This window comes from Natator depressus, chromosome 2 (genome assembly GCF_965152275.1).
Source record: "Natator depressus isolate rNatDep1 chromosome 2, rNatDep2.hap1, whole genome shotgun sequence".
Classification (NCBI taxonomy): domain Eukaryota; kingdom Metazoa; phylum Chordata; order Testudines; family Cheloniidae; genus Natator; species Natator depressus.
In genome coordinates, this window is record NC_134235.1 from 122,167,442 (window position 1) to 122,186,171 (window position 18,730).

Sequence of the window (18,730 nt, forward strand, 5' to 3'; positions counted from 1 at the left end):
TCTATTAAAAGACTGCAATTTATCAATGTTTGTAATAATGGCATGATGAGTGTACATGTAATATTTAAGCAATAATGTAAATATATTAAAATTTATGCCTGTGTGGCCTTAAGGCTAAAAGGATTCACCAGGGAATAATATTACTCAGTGATAGCCTATTTATACAGGAAGGAGTTGTCATACCTCCCTGGCTAGCTGGTGATGTAATGAAAAGTTCTATTATCGACCATTGCCTCATCAGAGCACAGACAATAGAAAACACCAAAGACAACTGCAAAAAATCAAAAACACTTGGAGATAAAAAAAAAAGGAACATTACATCAGACAGAGGATCACCTTGCCTATGAATAAAGACAAAAGACTGTTTCAGTATAAGATAGAGTGGCACTCTGCACCCATTCATTGAGGAGACATCTGACAGAGTAGGGATGTTTTCATGAAAGATTGAATCCAGGTTCCATAAAACCAGCCAGCTCTGCAATAGACTGAAATATGTGGCAGGGGGTGGGGAGTGGGGAACTTACTTTTTTACATAGGAAAATTAACTATTAGTAAACGTAGGCCCTAGTTCATGTTTTATGATATTGTTTTAAACCTTCTCTCCTATGTAACACAAAGCACTTATAATGAAACAAAAGGTTTCTTTAGAAACAAGAGTGGTGGAAACAATGTAAAACAAAAGCGTAAAGTCTTTGGTAACAGAGGTGCTGGGGTTTCGGATAGTAGCCAGAGTCAGGGGCTAGATACCACAGGGGAACACCTAAAGGGGACTCAGGCACTGGGATGCACATCCTGTTAACCTGCAATGCAAAAACAGGGCTGGCATAGCCTGGAGGAGAGCACTTGTGTGGCTGAAAGACTGATAGTGTTAGGGAGCTAACACCCAGTTATCACAAACAAGACTCCCTCACCCTGGAAGCACGGAATGGCAAGGTGACTCACAGTCCTGGGTACCCTGGAACTGTCACACAAGCATCTTGAAGAGAAGGTGGTGACTTGACCAGAGTAGGAAGGACTTTCCATGTGAAGGAAGAAACATAACAGAAGGCATGGAAATGAGATGAAACAAATGAATGAGGCTTTGAGGCTGGCATCATGGCCGAGCACAGGGTACAAGTGGTGGTGAGAAAAAAGCTGGATAAGCTGGCGGATGTAGAGTTCTGTAGAGCGTTGATAAGAAGGGCAGGAAGTACAAGGAAGGACAAGTGCAGAGTCCTGCACTTAGGATGGAAGAATCCAATGCACCGCTACAGACTAGGGACCAAATGGCTCGGCAGCAGTTCTGCAGAAAAGGACCTAGGGGTTACAGTGGACAAGAAGCTGGATATGAGTCAACAGTGTGCCATTGTTGCCAAGAAGGCCAATGGAATTTTGGGATGTATAAGTAGGGGCATTGCCAGCAGATCGAGGGACGTGATCGTTCCCCTCTATTCGACACTGGTGAGGCCTCATCTGGAGTACTGTGTCCAGTTTTGGGCCCCACACTACAAGAAAGATGTGGAAAAATTGGAAAGAGTCCAGCGGAGGGCAACAAAAATGATTAGGGGACTGGAACACATGACTTATGAGGAGAGGCTGAGGGAACTGGAATTGTTTAGTCTGCGGAAGAGAAGAATGAGGGGGGATTTGATAGCTGCTTTCAACTACCTGAAAGGGGGTTCCAAAGAGGATGGATCTAGACTGTTCTCAGTGGTAGCTGATGACAGAACAAGGAGTAATGGTCTCAAGTTACAGTGGGGGAGGTTTAGGTTGGATATTAGGAAAAACTTTTTCACTAGGAGGGTGGTGAAACACTGGAATGCGTTACCTAGGGAGGTGGTAGAATCTCCTTCCTTAGAAGTTTTTAATGAGAGTGTTGAATTCATGTCAAACAACTTTTATGAAAAATAAGTGTTGTGTGATAATAAGTTGAAAGTAGTCTAAAAGGACAAAGAGTGAGAATGGCAAGTATTTGTAGATCAATAAATCCATTTTTAAAAGGCTACATTTATGTCATGCTAAAGATCCAACGGAAAGCCTAAAAGCAGGAAAATGCACAGGTGGGTGTTAAATCCCCACTTGTTCCCCTGCATTTTATGTTACTGCTTCTAAGATGTCAGAGCTGCTAGTTGGATTCTATCTGATGAAGGGCCAGCATCATCAGGAGAGGGAACTGACTCCTGCAACATTACATTACACTGTGGAAACTTTCCTCCATTACCATTTACCAGAAGTCCCAAGGCAGCATTATTAAACCATGGAGGCTCTTTGGGGTAGGCCAAATATTCTCTACTTATCCTATTTTAAATCAGACATAACACCATCTTTATTTACCTAGTGCTGTATATTGGCTGTCTGTGCACTTTTAAGTGTAATTTTCAGTCATCTACAGTATTTTCAGATGCCACCAGGTTATGCTACCTTATTAAAAACCATCATGGCCATGTGTTTCTCAGCAGGTGTCCGAAAGAGTGGCTTTGACATCCTCTCCACAGTAGAACCAGCGCCTGCCATTTTCACAACCCTCCAAGGCTAAAGATTTCTCCTATTCCTTCCATTTGTTAACTTCAGTCTGACAACCTGTTACAATGAACATGGAGGACTGTGCTCACTTATACTAGACTTTAAACAAACAAACAAAAATAGGAGATAATTGGTCTGTTCCTTCTGTCATGTACACTGATGTAATCAGGAGGAATACACTGTGTACAATTTGCATAAGAGGAAAATCAGGCCCAGGGTGTCTTGTATAACACTCTTCAGACAGATGAGTGGAGGAAAACAAATAGGAGGTGATGTGGTCAAAGTGAGTTTCAAGTGTTAGAGAGTTGGGAGTTTGAAAGTGTTGGAGCTATCAAAGATGGGTATGTTGAAAAATTGGGTTTTGAAGCTATTACTTCAAAACATTCAGAGATATTTTCGTCAAGGGCCAGGGAACTGAGTGGACATCACAGAGCTGCTGGCGTGAAGAGACCTTCTATAAGGTGGTTCTTTATAAAAATTTGCTTCTTTGGGGAACTAGGATGTGTGAGGGAGAATATTTCAAGTAACATGTCATATTGTATATTCTTTAACAAGAGACCAAGAATATACTTGCACTAATTCCTACACAGTTTGATGAACCATAATATATGTTTTCCCTAAAGAACTAGGGTGTAAGAAAAGTGTTAAAAATTATGGAAGACCTATAGTAACTGGAGTGGAAATAATAATACGTGTTCATATCTCTGCTACTAGTATAAAGAAATCAAAACATTTTAGCAATGATAGGTCTCTGCCACAATTACATCTGCCATTCTTGATGAGTCCTCAGTACAAAATTACAGTAATAGCTTCCTGTATTATGTATCTCTTTCTTAGCACTGAACGAAAAGGAACCATAAATCAGAAACAAACCAAGATACTGTGCAAAGCTTGGAATCAAAAATTTCATTAGCTTTCCTGCCATGAAGTATTCATTTATTCTACCTGGTATATGAACTTCTCCCTTCAACTGCTATCATAAAATGTGACAGTGAAATGAAATTAACATAACACATCTTGTCCAGCCTGTAAAGGAATCCTCTTTAATATTCGTACATAATTTTTTGTGGGTTTAATGTTAAAGAGAGTTTATATGACTGTTATGAGATAGATCATCCAGTTTCATTAGAAATCTTTCTTTCCTTTTATAAAGACTGCCTGCTTATTGCTTTTGTCAGTCCAAAGGATATCTCACTCTATTTTAATATATGTTAAATATTTTTCTGTGCAATCACTATCACACAAATTCAACCAATTAGGAGGATTTTTATATGTGATAAAGTACTACCCAGGTAGATAATGTTGAGAAGCAATGAAGAGATTCAAGTATCAGTTTGCAGGCAGTTAGGTGAGTCCCAGAGCAATCTTGCTCCCATTCAAGTAAGTGGGAATTTTGCTCTCAAATTCCAGGGAAGCAGGATTGAGCCCTTTGTTTGCAGTGAATGATGATCTCAGTCTTAAATAAAATGGGTACGGAGAGCAAAACACTATTTTCAGTCTCCCCAGCTTGTTAATCCAGTGCTTAGCATTTCCAAAATTGGTGTGATTTTTAAAAAATAAGGTATAAACTATTGCTATAGCAATATTTGTTGTCAATCAGTTATATGAAAGAAAAAGACAGGTCTTATTTAGCTAATAAGTAATTTAGTTTTCTTCTTTTGAATTCCATGAATTGATCTTCTAAGCAAACAGATTCCACTTAGATTTCATAGAACTATTTCCTCTTCTCTTCCCTGCTAACACTTAAGGTTCAGAGTTTCACTCCCAGTCAAAGAACTGTATTCTAACTGGTGTTTGCATATCACAGAATGCACATGCAGTTCACACAGTTGGAGCCAAATTTATGGATGCACGAAGTAAAAAATGAGCTGTTCCCTAACCCAACAGCAGTCTCAACTCTGACTCGAAAGGATCACTCAGAACTAAAATATTAAGCCAACATGGTATTCTAGTTCAGAGGTGTAGTGGTACGCAAATGGATACCCAAACACAAATTTAAGCTGTGCTCCCCTTCATACCCAACTCTGAAGTAGACCTCACTTATGGTCTGCCCCACTATACACAAAAGGTCTCTCCAAACCTATGCATCTCAGCACCTGGCCTCTCTTTTTTCCATCAGCCTATTCTCTCCACCACTCTGGTTCTTCCCTGAAAACCATCCTGTTCCCTTTTTTGGTTCCTTCCTATCCCTTTCCATTAAGTTATCCCCAATCTTCTTTGCTTGGTTCCTTTCTCAATCTTTCTCCAGGCTGTCCCCTACTCATTCCCTTTACAGGGCAGGCAGAAAGGAGATTTTGTTCTGTGCTACTGTGTTCCTCAAGACCAGTTCAGGTACTCCTGCCTTCTTAGTGCCTCTTAGCCATGTAGGGGCATGGCTGACCCTTCCACTTCCTGTTCATCAGCTTGATCAGATAGCCAATGGAAAAGGGTGACAGAAGTAGCAAATTTGCAGTGAAGCACTTGTAGTCCTGAACGCTACACGTAAGGGTCCTGAAAACCTTTATAGTGACACTGCCAACATCTGCAGACTTTAATAATAACAGAGGCAGCATGCTATAAACAATAACTGATGGCTCTGATTTTAAGCAAGCACCTTACCAAACCATGGCCATCATGTGCATCCTAGTAGCTCACACTGGGGCCCTGAGATGCTGGCAGAGCCACTATAAAAGTTTTATGTTTTTTATATATAAATTATTATATATTTATATATAACATTAAATAAAGGTCAAATTAAGTAAAAGATAATTTTTGACATCTAATAACTTTGTGTAGAGTAAGAACATCACAAAGAATGGTTTGGAGTTGTGTTATTTTTGAGAGAGTGAGGAAATGGAGTCACTGAGTTTGTATATGAGACTGATACAATCAATCTTTCATGTTTTTGGAAAGACTGTGTATTTATGGCCAGCACTTGCTGCTTGTCTCTATCAGGATGTTCCATCTTAAATCATCTACTAAAGTCTGTCGCAGTTAAGAAGCATCTTAAATCAAATAATCTACTACGTCTGACACAGAATGACTCATTTCAGCCCTGAGCTAAAATTTGTGATGCTTTCCAGCTCTTCTCCTTTACCTTCCAAGAATCCAGCCTTTCTCAGATGACTATGCAGATGTCAGCTACATGAAAAAAAAATGTTTTCCAGTCTGTATCAAATACAATTACTATTATTTTAGCCATGTGCAAATTAGGATTGCAGTAACTTCTGATGTGCCTACATCACTTGTTTATTATGTAACATTTCCCATAAGTTATATGGAACAGTTTTTCCTTTTCGTCAACAAGTGTGCACCATTCCTCTGAATGAAGTCCCAAATGCAGGGCCAGCTCATTGTCTCCTGAGAGAAATCCATGAAAGGAGGATGTTATCCTAGCAAAGTGTTCCCTCATATTATCTGGGGACAGAGTCACTCCCAAGACTGCCACAAAATGAGTGGAGTCATTCATCCACACAAACCTCAGGGAACATTCTGGAGTCCCTGTGCTTCTGCTTCTCCTCCTCCTCCCCAGGCACTATGGTTCCATTGGTTATTGTCAAGGACATCCATATTGACGGCTGTTCCTAGAATCACACCTTCCTTTCCAGATTAAAAGGGGTTTACTCGCTTCAGAGCAAAGGGGAAGATGCAGACCTCAGGCTATATTAACTTCTTAGAAGATTTACTGCTGCTTCTGGAGGGTAAATGGGGAGACAATTAGCCCAATCCAGTGCCTTAGTGTTCCAAGCAAAACTAGCCAAGCTTAGATCTGTTTAATAAAAGTTCTAGATTTACCTGATACACCAGAAATACAAAGCAGTAACCACTGTTTCTTTTAAAGGTAATATTTGTAATTATGTAATAGTATTATTTTAATATTGTTTTATAGTATTTTCACAATAAATAACAGAGAATGAGGAAAATAGATGAAAGAGGACATCAACAACAAGGATTCATTACAAAACAGGTAACTAAAACAGCACTCTGGGTAAATTTAAAAAAAAGATGTAAACGATCAACAGAAATACTTAATTTATTTTTTAAATAACCCTACAATGAATATTCAAATGAGATTTTCAAGACAAATCAAAGGATGTCAAGCAGAACAGCAACGAACCTTTCTGTAACATTCTGTATGCAGAAACTTGACCACTTCAATCTGAATAAATTACAAAGTGACAAGGATATACAAGCAAAAGACATAGGTCCAAAGCCTGTACCCTCAACTCCCACAGAAGTCAATTAAAGGTGAAAGTATCAACATCTAGTGTTCAAAAATCATCAGATGGGTTTTTCTGGGCTTAAGATATCATAAAAATTATGAGATTTTTAAAATAATACATTTTTGGTTCTTTTTCTTTGCTTTCCAGTTTTTGAACCTTCAGCATTAACTCTGGTCATGTTTTCAAGCTTTTTTATGCAATCAAGAGACCTAGAAACATACCTTTAAAAACAGATTTGATTCTCACAAATCACAGGACTCATGGCTTTAAGAAAAAACACCTAATATCAGATTTTTGATAAAATTGTGAGCGTTGGTAAAACTTCAGTATAGAAATAATAAGAGTTAAAGACAAAAAGTAAGATATTCCAAGTCCCAGTGAATAGATATTCAGCTGGCATCAGTGTTACCTTTTATTATATAGGGCCTAAGATGCCATATCAGATCAGTAACAGTCACTACACCTTCAGTTTTCACAGTGTTTCTCTCTCTGGTCTCCTTGGTGATACATATGGATGATATGAAATTATTCTGCACACACATGACAATGACCAGACATCACTGAAAACAAGGTCTCCAGAAGAGAAATTGCAGAGCAGAGCACATATAGAGGGTTTGGAATATTGCATTTTTTGTTGGAATTAAAATTTTAAAAAATTACTTAAAAGCAAAGGCAGATGTTAGTTGCCCCTTTTTGCAAACTGACTTCACTCATACAACTGATCACCTGATGAGCACTTGCCAACCTAAGAAAATATACTCGATTTTCCATTCCTCATTGCCTTTGACAGTACACACTCATTTTCCTTTATGTTAAAGATCATCTGCTTCTCTCTTGGATATTTAGAGTCTCCTTCAGTTCTACATTTCCCCTCTATATTCTGATTTGTTTGCAAATTTACTGCTTTGCAAATGTTATCTTGAAGCTCTGTTAAGCAGAAAATGTTGCATGGGAGTTCTATTACAATAGCTTCATACTGTAATTTTATAATTCTTTATCCACCCCCCACCACGCCTCACCAATTCCTTCAAGCAAAATAAAGGATTATAAAGCAACAATCCCACCCCAAGGACTTCTTCATTAAAAATACTAAATTAAATCTTTGTTGAAGGACATCTTAAGAAACAGAGGAATGCAAGCTTCTGATTTAAACAAAAAAAGTCAGTCATATATAATTTATTTCAGAGGGGTCAAATGAAAACTAACAAACTTTTGATTACCAACTATTACACTTGTTTTGTTGTCTTTTCATTAGTGGACCTAATTATAACATAATTTAAATATTTTTAGTAACATTTAATTGGCACTTCAATATGTACATTAAAATATATTTAAAATACATAATCTTTTCTATACATTATACATATAAACATGAATATCTTTTAAGCAAAAGTGCTATGAGAAGAAAGCTTTCTTCATGAATTATTCAGATCCCATGGTAATGGGCACCCATTTAAGCATCCATATTGACAGACAGACCAAATATACCATATAGTTTTTGTTCCATAGAACACAGAAAATATGGCTGGCAGCTCTACACACAGTTTCATTAGAAATAATGAAAAAATTCTTTAGCACCCTCAGCCATAGCACACTATTCAATAGTGATATATGCAGATACAGAGGAAGCTGGAACTTGCATGTTGGGAGAAGGGAGCCATGTTTTGAAGAGCAGTGAACACATCTCCACTTCCAGTTGCCATAAACTACCAACCGAACTTGTCTCAAATCTACTGACCTCATACGCAATAGCTAGCGCCAGAATCTTCAGCTCCAGTGCTAGGAAGGCCAGAAAGCAGCAGGAAATGGCCAACCAAAAATTCCCCCAACATTTTCAGTCATCCCCAAGGGGACCATTGCCAGGTGACTTAAGGTTACAGCAGCCTAGGGACAGCTTAAACCTATGCCAAGGATAGGGCATGCATAAGTGCCCTGATATTCAGGGAGCCATAACAGGCTCCTTGACAGTCCCCCCCACTTCTCTGCCTCATCATGCAGAAACTTGACACAGCAATGAATCTGTGCCTAGATTTCAATCCACCCTTTTTTTTCCCCCAGGAAAGAGCAAGATTAAGGTGGTAAAGCTGAAACTAACAAAATGTGCCCCACAGGGAAAGAGGATAGCATGGGACAGAATCTAGTGCCAGGGGAGATGAATTCTGAATTTGGTGGCTGACATTCACCCTCTGAGAACAATCATATGGGTTTAGTAAGAGATGCAAGGTCTAGCAAATCCCTTGGGTAGGCAAAGTAGTGAGCATCTTCAGCCCCTCCGAGTCTATTCCCATAACAAGACCCCAGTCTTCTATGTGAGATTTTTTGCTAGGACCTTTATCCGACGTGCACAACAACTTATTTTTATCACTAGCACTTAAAGTTCATTACTACTGGTGCTGCCATCCAATTATATTCCTCTCATTGATGCTGATCCATGTGTAGCCCTTCTTAGTACCAAAGAGATGAATTGCAGAGATGTTCCAAAAAGTGAGGGGGAAAAATAATCATAAAAAAGTAAAATCTTCAAAGTCATTTTAATCCTGTGGGTTTTTAAAAAGAACATTTTTTCTGTTCGTTGATTATTTTTTCAAAAAAGTTTTCATGGGACATTTAAATTATTTATTTTTCCTCTTTTTACCTTTTTTTCCTCACTACTATCCTTTCCTCCAGCTACCTCCCCCCTCCACTTTCTTTAGCTTTTTCCATGTTGTCACTGAAAATAGAGGAAGAAAAAACAAAGTTATGGAGTAGGTGAAAAATAACTGAAAAACTGTAAGCTTGACACTAGAAAGGAAAAAAACAACAACTCTACAGGAGAAATGCTGGCCCAACTGAAGGCAATAGAGGTTGTGCCATTGACTTTAATGAGCTAGGATTTCAAATTGGAGATATAGGATTTCCATATCTACAAATTGTTCACAAAGCTAACCTATGAAAACACATATTCTTATCACTATTATCCCCATACTTCCCCGTTAGTATGTTTCACCCACCCTTTGTATCTTTTCTTGAACTAAGACCCCAGTCTTGCAACATGTTTCACATAAGTAGACCCCGCTGCTCACACAAAGCCCTACTGAAGTGAATGGGCATGTCTACACAGTTTGATTCAGTGAGTCTCGGAGCCTGGGTCAACACACTTGGCCTTGGGAGGCTCAGGCTACCACACTAAAAATAGTTGTGCGGCCATTGTAGCTCATCCCCTTCTCCCCAGGCTTCAGAGTCCGAGCTCCAGCCTGTGCCGCAAAGTATACACAGCTATTTTTAGCGTGGTAGTCTGAGCTCCACAACCCTGAGTCTGTTGACCCGGGCTCTGAAACTCACTGTCACAGGCTGCTGCTCACCTTGTAGGTGTACCCAGTGAGACCCCACGCTAATGCAAGGGTCGGCCTGCACAGAATAAGTCCCAGGATCAGGGCCTATGTTTGGTTGTAAGGGCTCTTTTGGGAAGTTAATATCTTTTATGATATGCCTGTGCACCACTCAAATCAATGGGACCTTATTCTGTTTGTAAGGCCCCTATTCTGTTTGTAAGGCCCTTTGTAAGGCCCTTTACCAAAACATCCCTAGGTATTACAAAAGCTATTATTCAATTTTTACCAATTTTCACCCAAATATTGGGTCACTCCAGTACATGAAAATACTGATTATGTTAATAAAATCATAGAATCATAGAAGTTTAGGACTGGAAGGGACCTTAAGAAATCTTCTAGTCCAGTCCCCTGCACTCAAGACAGGACTATATAATAACTAGATGATTCCTGACAGATGTTTGTCTAACCTGTTCTTAAAAATCTCCAGTGATGGACATTCCACAACCTTGTTAGGCAATTTGTTCCACTGATTAGCTACCCTAACAGTTAGGAAGTTATTCGTAATTTCCAACCTAATCCTCTATTGCTGCAATTTAGACACTTGCTTCTTGTCCTATCCTGAGAGACTAAGGAGAACAATTTTTTGCCCTCCTCCTTGTAACAACCTTTTATGTTCTTGAAAACTGTTCTCTTACACTCCCCCACCCAGCCCCGTTTTCTTTTCTGTAGACTAAAAAAAACCAGTGTTTTCAAACTTTCCTCATAGGTCATGTTTTCTAAACCTTTAATCACTTTTGTTGCTCTGCTCTACATTAAGTTAGGTAGATGTGTTTATGATAAAAATAAGTTATTCTAAGTGTAAATGATGCACAGCTGTCTGCTAAAGTAAGGCAATATAGTAGAAGTGCATGCACACACACACACAGAATATGTTGTAAATCAGAGCTCGAGTCCTAAAAACAGAAGTGCCAGAACTCCCTAGACCCATTTCCCCATTCTGGAAGGAGAGATGGCAAATCAGTAGCCTATTGCTTTCTTTCTGTCCCCCAGTCCTCCAATATTTACCCAGAACATGTGAAGTTATTTTTTGCCCTGATTTTCACCATTTTAAAATATTACAATTAAACACTGATGTATTTCTGGGACATTTTAAACAAAATAAGAAACAAAAATGAAGGGCCTTGTATAACTTGGATCACCAATAATAAATCATCCACATCATCTCTCATCTTTAGTAGAGTAGAGGTCTAGTTCAGTTGTATAACTTTCACAAGTTATTCATATAATTAAATAAGGCATCAAAACTCTTTCATGTTACTGTTAGTACATATTAGTTTTCCTAGATTATTTCAATTACTAGAGTAATCAAGGTGTTTATAAAATTAGATATACATTCTTTCCCAGATCAGTTCAAAGAGCCTCGTTTGTCTTTACTCAGGAAATGTATTAATTATTATTATTTTTATTTATTTTATTATGTATCACATATAGGCCCCAAACAAGACTGGAATTCCCTTATGCTCTGCACTGTACATATACATAGTAAGGTACAATCCATGCCCCAAAGACCTTACACTCTAAATGACCAAGGCAGAGGACTGGTGGGGGAAATGAGATACAGCAGCAAGGTGAATTAAGGATACAATTTTCAAAATTGCCTAATTGAATGAGGGATCTAGGTTCCATTGACTTTCAATGGGACTTAGACAGTGAGGTGTTTTTGAAAATGTTACCTACAGTGAATTTCCCCAAGATCACACAGTAGTCTAGAGCAGAATCAGGAGTTGACCCAAGGTCTCCTGAGTTGCAACATAGTGCCATAACCACAAGATCATCAGTCCTCTCTGCTTGTTCTAATATTAATTTGAAGCATATTTCATTTTGATGAATGAGGAGAGTCTTTTGTAAAAGAGAATTAGACTATAAAGAAGTCTTCAATTGTTTTGTGCCTCCAAAACCAGCCAACCAGGAGAAATGTTTCATGTTCCTGTTGAATTAGAAGGAGAATCTTCTCTCTGATAAGTCACTGACAGCTATAACCTTTTGCCAAAACTGCTGAAGGATTTACATAAAGTGATTAAATAAATACATTATATTCTAAACCTTATCAGGCTACTGTTTTTTCAGTTGCATTAAAGCCTTCAAACACCAGTGCTAAAGTATGCTCTGTGCTAATATTTTTAAATGGGCTTATCAAAAGCAAACTGAATTATGGATGCAAAGATAAGGCTTGGTTAAGCAAATGTGATATAATATTTTGAAGGATAGGAAAAGACAATGCGGCAACATGACTGTAAAATAAAGCTAATGTATATAGGATAAGGAGAGTAATATTTGTGAGTTGTATGCATAAACATACATATAGAGAGAGGACATATTCTTACTCTCTGTGTTTATATATACAATTCATAAACATTATTGTCCATATATTTATTTTCCTAATAGATTGAGAAAAGTTACCTTATAAGATATTGAAGAGATATTCACATATTGATTCAGTTTATAAGTAATTTTTATAGTAACCATATCATCACCATTCAGACAGCATTTTAAATGCTATTTGCCTCTATACGCTGTTAAGAGATCTGCCACAGGTGCCTTTCTAAACTTGCTGTGATACAAAGCCCACATACTGTGCAAAGTAAACAACTCACATGCTTTTGGGGGTCTGACTAAATTGAGAAAGAAATTAACTGTCACATACATTTCAGTTTCCGCCTCCCTTCGGTCTTGACTGCTCTCCTGGTTGCTATCTCAGGATTGCTCAGCCCACACCCTAGACTCTCTCTCATTACAGAAACACCCCCATCGCTCTTGTACTGAATCACCTGTCTCAGAGTCAGCAGAACTCACCTAGCCCTTTTCCAGGAAAATCAACACCAGTGAACAGGGTGAGATTTTGCAAGCAAACACTGCCAGCCTGTTCCACACTTGCTCCACAGGGCCAAGCCCAAAACAAAGCTCTATTTCCCTGCCACCCTTTTGGAATCCACTTCCCAAAGACCTCTGTGGTTTCCAGAGTACCTGCATCACCTTTTCCATGAACATAAGCCTGTCTTCTCTTGGCTTCTTGGCTGCTACTTATGGCCCAGGTGAGAGACTAAATGTAGTCTCAACACACACAGCAATGGACTAGGACAATGAGAGGAACGCACCCACTCACCGTTGGCCCTCCCAATCTGCCACTCACAGGAGAATTATGACCAGAATTATGAGACCTGGAAGTCTCTGAGCATGGATTCAAGTGACCTGCCCAGATTCTCCTGCCCAAAGACAGTCACAATTTTACTAAGCCCACCAATGGCTTAGTGCATCCTGAGCCCACTAGGCCAAGCACCATTCTCTGTTCTATTTGTTCAGGTACATTGCCTTCCCTGGACCCCACAAGTCCAAATCTTGTCATAATCCAGAAAAGGATGAAAAAGTTTTCTATTTTTCCATTTCTCCTTCAAGAACTAGGCCATAGGAGGGGCTGGTGGCTTCTCTCCAGAGTCTGGAGAATGTCTTAATAGGCTGTGGTATACATAGATTTTTCACCTATTGAAATGAAGTTGTTATTGATAGGAATGTATAACATTAAAATTGTAATAATTAACAGCACCCCTAGTCAATGTAGCTGTAGCCCTCAATATGGATATAGACCCTCAATATAGATTATGATATACTCTGCTGATATAACACACCCACTTTAAAACTGATATTGGCTTAAAAAACCTACTCATTATTATAGATGCTACTACTAACAGCGTTTGACATTGCACCAGTATTCAGATTCTTCTTGTCAGCAAAGAAGAAGAAGAAGTTGGGAAAGAGAAAGAAATGGGAAGGAGAAGAGGGAGGGAAATGGAAACATGACAAATAGCTAGCAGCTTTAAAATCTTTTATCTTTAGTTTTCAGCATGTTGTCTTGATGCCAGTAACACTCACCATGATTCAGTAAATGTAAGGTTTACAGATCAAATATATCTGTTCAATAAATGCTTAGCAATGATTATATTAATGGGCAAACATCAGAGGAGCTGTGAGTGAAGCAATGGACTTTGTCCATAATCACTTTTCAGAGCCATCTAAACATTCACTGGAATATTATCTTTCCAAGCAGTACTCCAGCCTCTGAATTCTGAAAAAAAGACAGACAGACCATCTCCTCCTCCTCCCGCAAAAAAGGGGCTCTTGAAAATTAAATGACTCAGTGGTCCATGTTCCCATCTTAAACAGCACAGATGTAACCATCTGAGACTTGGAAGAAAAACCAGATAGCCTCTCAGCTCCACATAAAATACTGACGACGAATATGTGTCAGATATGATTCATTGTACAAGGAACAGGTTTATATTCAGCCCTTTTTCACTTCGAACACTAAACAAATATCTGTGTTAGTGTGCATCTCCTGTAAAGGTTGTGTTTTATATGAAAAATAAATAGTTACTTGTTGGCTCATAGCACCTTTCAAAGCAACAGTATTTTGACAAGTGTCTTGATGGATGTGTCATCAAAATTCTTCGGGGCAGAAGAGAGTGTTGTCTTGTAGACAAACGTATGCCTCTATGAGCTTTCATCTCCCAAAGAAACATGCATTTAATTTTTTGTTTCATCTGGACACAAAATAATATATTAACCCAGATATTCTCTTGGAGGTTCAGTGGCTAAATAATAACAGCAGAGTACTCTAAAACATCTTCATACCTAACTACAGGAAATTGCAGTGCTGTTTTATGGCAGGATTCAATCACAGCACTGATATAACTTTATTGCAGTCTACACCAATATTTCTCAAACTTTTGAAAGCTGAGACCCCTTCAGGAAAATTAAATCAACCTCATTGCCAACACCCTGTCATGTGTTGTTAAAGACCTCCCCATCTTAATTTATACATCTGCTGCACACTCATCCATGCCAGGCCTTCACACTCCCCAGGATGCCCCATCCTTTAGGAAATGCTGGGGTAGATCAACTTAATATGATACGTTCTCTCTTTTCTTTGTATTTTGAGCTGTGAAATACTTACCAGTAGTGACATTTTAAAAATAATCGGTGGTATCTGAGTTAGCATCCATTGAAGCAAATGGAGATATTTACTCCTCAGAGCTATTGTTTCAGGATCTCTGACAGATATTGCTGCATTGGTTACAGTTGGGTCACATTTTAAAGGTTTCTACACAACGATAATAAGCTCTTTTTTTTTTCATTTTTAAGACAAAGTTAATCAAGAATCCAAACGATGCCAGTGAGCACTGTTCATTCACCACATTTATTGTGTTTTGCAAGAAAATATCAGGGGTGATTGCTAGGGGTAATGAAGAAGTAAATAGATATGATGAGATGCACTACAGGAGACAGCATCATTGATTGATTAAGAATTTTGAGAAGATGAATTTGAAGTTGTCAGAAATCAATAAGATAACTGCCCTGGAACATGCAATGGATACTGAAACACACTAGGAACTAACTTACTCTGAAAGAGCCAGAGATTAGTCACATGACTCTGAACAGTGGGGTACCTGCAATAAAGTACTTATCCAACAGTATGGTAGGATGGGTGTTCTCTATGAGAAGGACAATTTTGTGACCCTTATTCATATTGGTGAGCTCTAATGCATGTTACTAGTTCCACAGATCAATGGAATTACTTACCTCACAACAAGGGACCAAAAACCAGACAGACCCAAAGTTATCTACTAGAAGAATTTGATTGGGTGTTTGGTCAACCAAATTAATCCTCCCTGCTTATAATGGGAGCCAAAGAGGGCAAAGAAGGAAAATATAATTGGAAATGTCTCCCTTATTCATTTTCAAGAGAAATTTTATGAAGATGTGATTCATGTAATTAGTAGGATAGGCTACCTATGAAGAGGTATTGTTCTGATATGTTACCTTTAGGAAGAAGCAGATATCGATAGTTTACTGTTTTACTGCTATCCAAAATCTAGTCATCTAGGCTTTGATCCTTGATTCAGCAAAGCTGTCTTCTTCTTCTTCTTAGCATATGTGCAACTTGCCTCAGCTGGCATGTGACCAGGATTCATCACTGAATTTGGTCCACTGGTTGTATCATTAACTTCCCTGGCTTGGGCTAGGTACTGATGAGGAGCGTGACATGAACACTGATCCATGCCCTCCAAAAAGAAGTCTAATCATATGATTTGTTCCACTGAAGACAGTGGGACTACTCACATGGTAAAAGTTAAACATGGGCTTAAGTACTGTGATAGACTGGGGTCAGAGTACTCAGTATTTTGCAGGATTGATATATTGGGAAGTTGTCTGCTTATCACCAAAAGCAAAGAAAACATTAATAGTCTCCTACTCTTCAGAAACATCTTTGATTTTGTTTTTCAGCTGAGGACAATATTTATCTTTGCCTGTGGCTTTGTTTGTGTGTGTACATCTATAAATTCAAGGATCAGTTGGCAATGGGTTCTTCATCCTTCAGAATTTCTTTGAGTTTCTTCAGTGAACAAACATTCCCGCCTCTCCCACAGCAGACATCCTCTCCCTGCTCTCAAACACTGCTAGTGAAATCTTGTGAGTGGTTGTTTCTTGCCTTGTTACACTTGGATGCACAGAATCATAGAATCATTGGATTTGAAGGGACCTCAAGAGGCCATCTAGTCCAGTCCCCTACAGTCATGGCAGGACTAAGTATTATCTAGACCACCCCAGACAGGTGTTTGTTTAACCTGCTCTTAAAACTCTCCAATGATAGAGATTCCACAACCTCCCTAGGCAATTTATTCCAGTGATTAACCACCCTGACAGTTAGGAAGTTTTTTCTAATGTCCAACCTACACCTCCCTTGCTGCAATTTAAGCCCATTGCTTCTTGTCCTATCCTCATAGGTTAAGAAAAACAAATTTTCTCCCTTCTCCTTGTAACAACCTTTTATGTACTTGAAAACTGTTATTATGTCCCCTCTGAGTCTTCTCTTTTCCAGACTAAACAAACCCATTTTTTTCAATCTTCCCTCATAGGTCATGTTTTCTAGACCTTTAGTTTGTTTCTTACCTATTGAGGATTTACAGGGGAGGTAATGAAGCAATTTGGCAACTTTTCCCCTGTGTCCTTCCCTAAAAATGACAAGATCTTCAGAAATTATTGGATCGATAGTTTATGACTGCAACCAACCTAGTAAAACTATTCAGTGCCAATGTTCAATACAGGCCTGATCAAGTGGAGTTTTTCCATTGACTTCAGTGGGATTTGTATCAGGCCCCATTTTAAAAAAAAACCTAAAATGGCCCTGATTCAGGGAAGCATTTAAGCATATGCTTAACTTTAAATACATGCTTAAGTCCCATTGACTTCATACTTAAGTGATGTCCTGAAGAGGGAATTGGGGCCAGTATGAGCTACACTTGATTTCCTATCTTTTTGTTTCTGTTAAGTTTCATTTTAATCACAAAATATTCCTGTCAGAAATCTGTGTTGTTATTGTTGGGATTGTCTGTTTGTTTGTTTTTGTTAAAGTACCTATTGGAAGACAAGGGCAAGATTCAATTATTGCATGGGAGTCCCCCTTTATGGAAAAGTCTGCCAGAACTTAACAAAAGTTCCTGTCTTTGGGTGGCTTTTTGGAACCACCCTGTAAAATTCTGCAGCAAGTTTATAATTATAGAATTCTATAGGATAAGTGAAAGAAAAAAATATTGAAAGGTTAGAATAGTCTATTAAACTTTAAAGGGTTTTTCTATAAAGGATCCCAGGGACTCCTATGGATGTTTTGCCAAGTTATAGGAGAGATGAATTTGGTCAAATGGCTTCCAGATTAGGCAACATTATGAAAAAGCAAAACTAGTCCTCTTTCATTCTAATATATTGACTCAACAAACCTCAGACCCTCCTTTCCTTCAGCATCAAGGATCTGGTCCAAAGCCCACTGATTTCATTAGGATTTGGATCAGGGACTAATGAATGGTAAATAAAAAATGTACAGGGAGAGACCATAGCTGTCATTAATTGGAGTAGTTCCACAAAAGTTCCATATCCAGACAATCTATGGTCAAAAGGACATTTGGTTCAAACAGCATTTTTGGGTTCATGACTTCATGCATTTTAAATAAAAGCCAAATTGCCAAAGGACACAGACATGACATGAGTAATAAAAATGCACCTATGCTGTTGAACAAACTTGTGTGACCAGTTAGATCAGCAATCATGCACTTTGTTACATAGTAAGTTGATCTGAAAATCACCAAGAATTTTTGGCAGATAGTTTTTGTCACACTATATTTCACCTCATAGTTACATGTTCTTTTTCTTACTTGTACTTAACTTTCCTGCTTTTTGCTTTCCTGAAAAAAATATCTCATCAGTACGTTCAATTCCACTGAATCAGTCAACAGCTGACCTCTGTAGTCTACCTTCAGACTGCGGTAATTTAAGAGATCCATTATGTTGACCTCCTAATTCCTGGTTTTTTAACACTCATACATGTTACAGTACATTTTATTGCAACAGACTTCCAATTTGTTCTTATATCTGTCTTCCATTCTCTTTGCCATCTATATTTTTAAAGCATTCCTTCTATGAATATATCTTATTTTCTTTATGGAACAAATTTTGAAGTGCTTGTTGAGTTTTTGTTCAGTTCTAATTCAGGCAAAACTCCCATTGATTTGCCATGATTGACCATAAACAGAAGGACTGAGTAAAACTCTTCATGATTTGCCCGCATGTGTACAACCAAAGTAGTGATCCATAGCAGCGATTACCTGC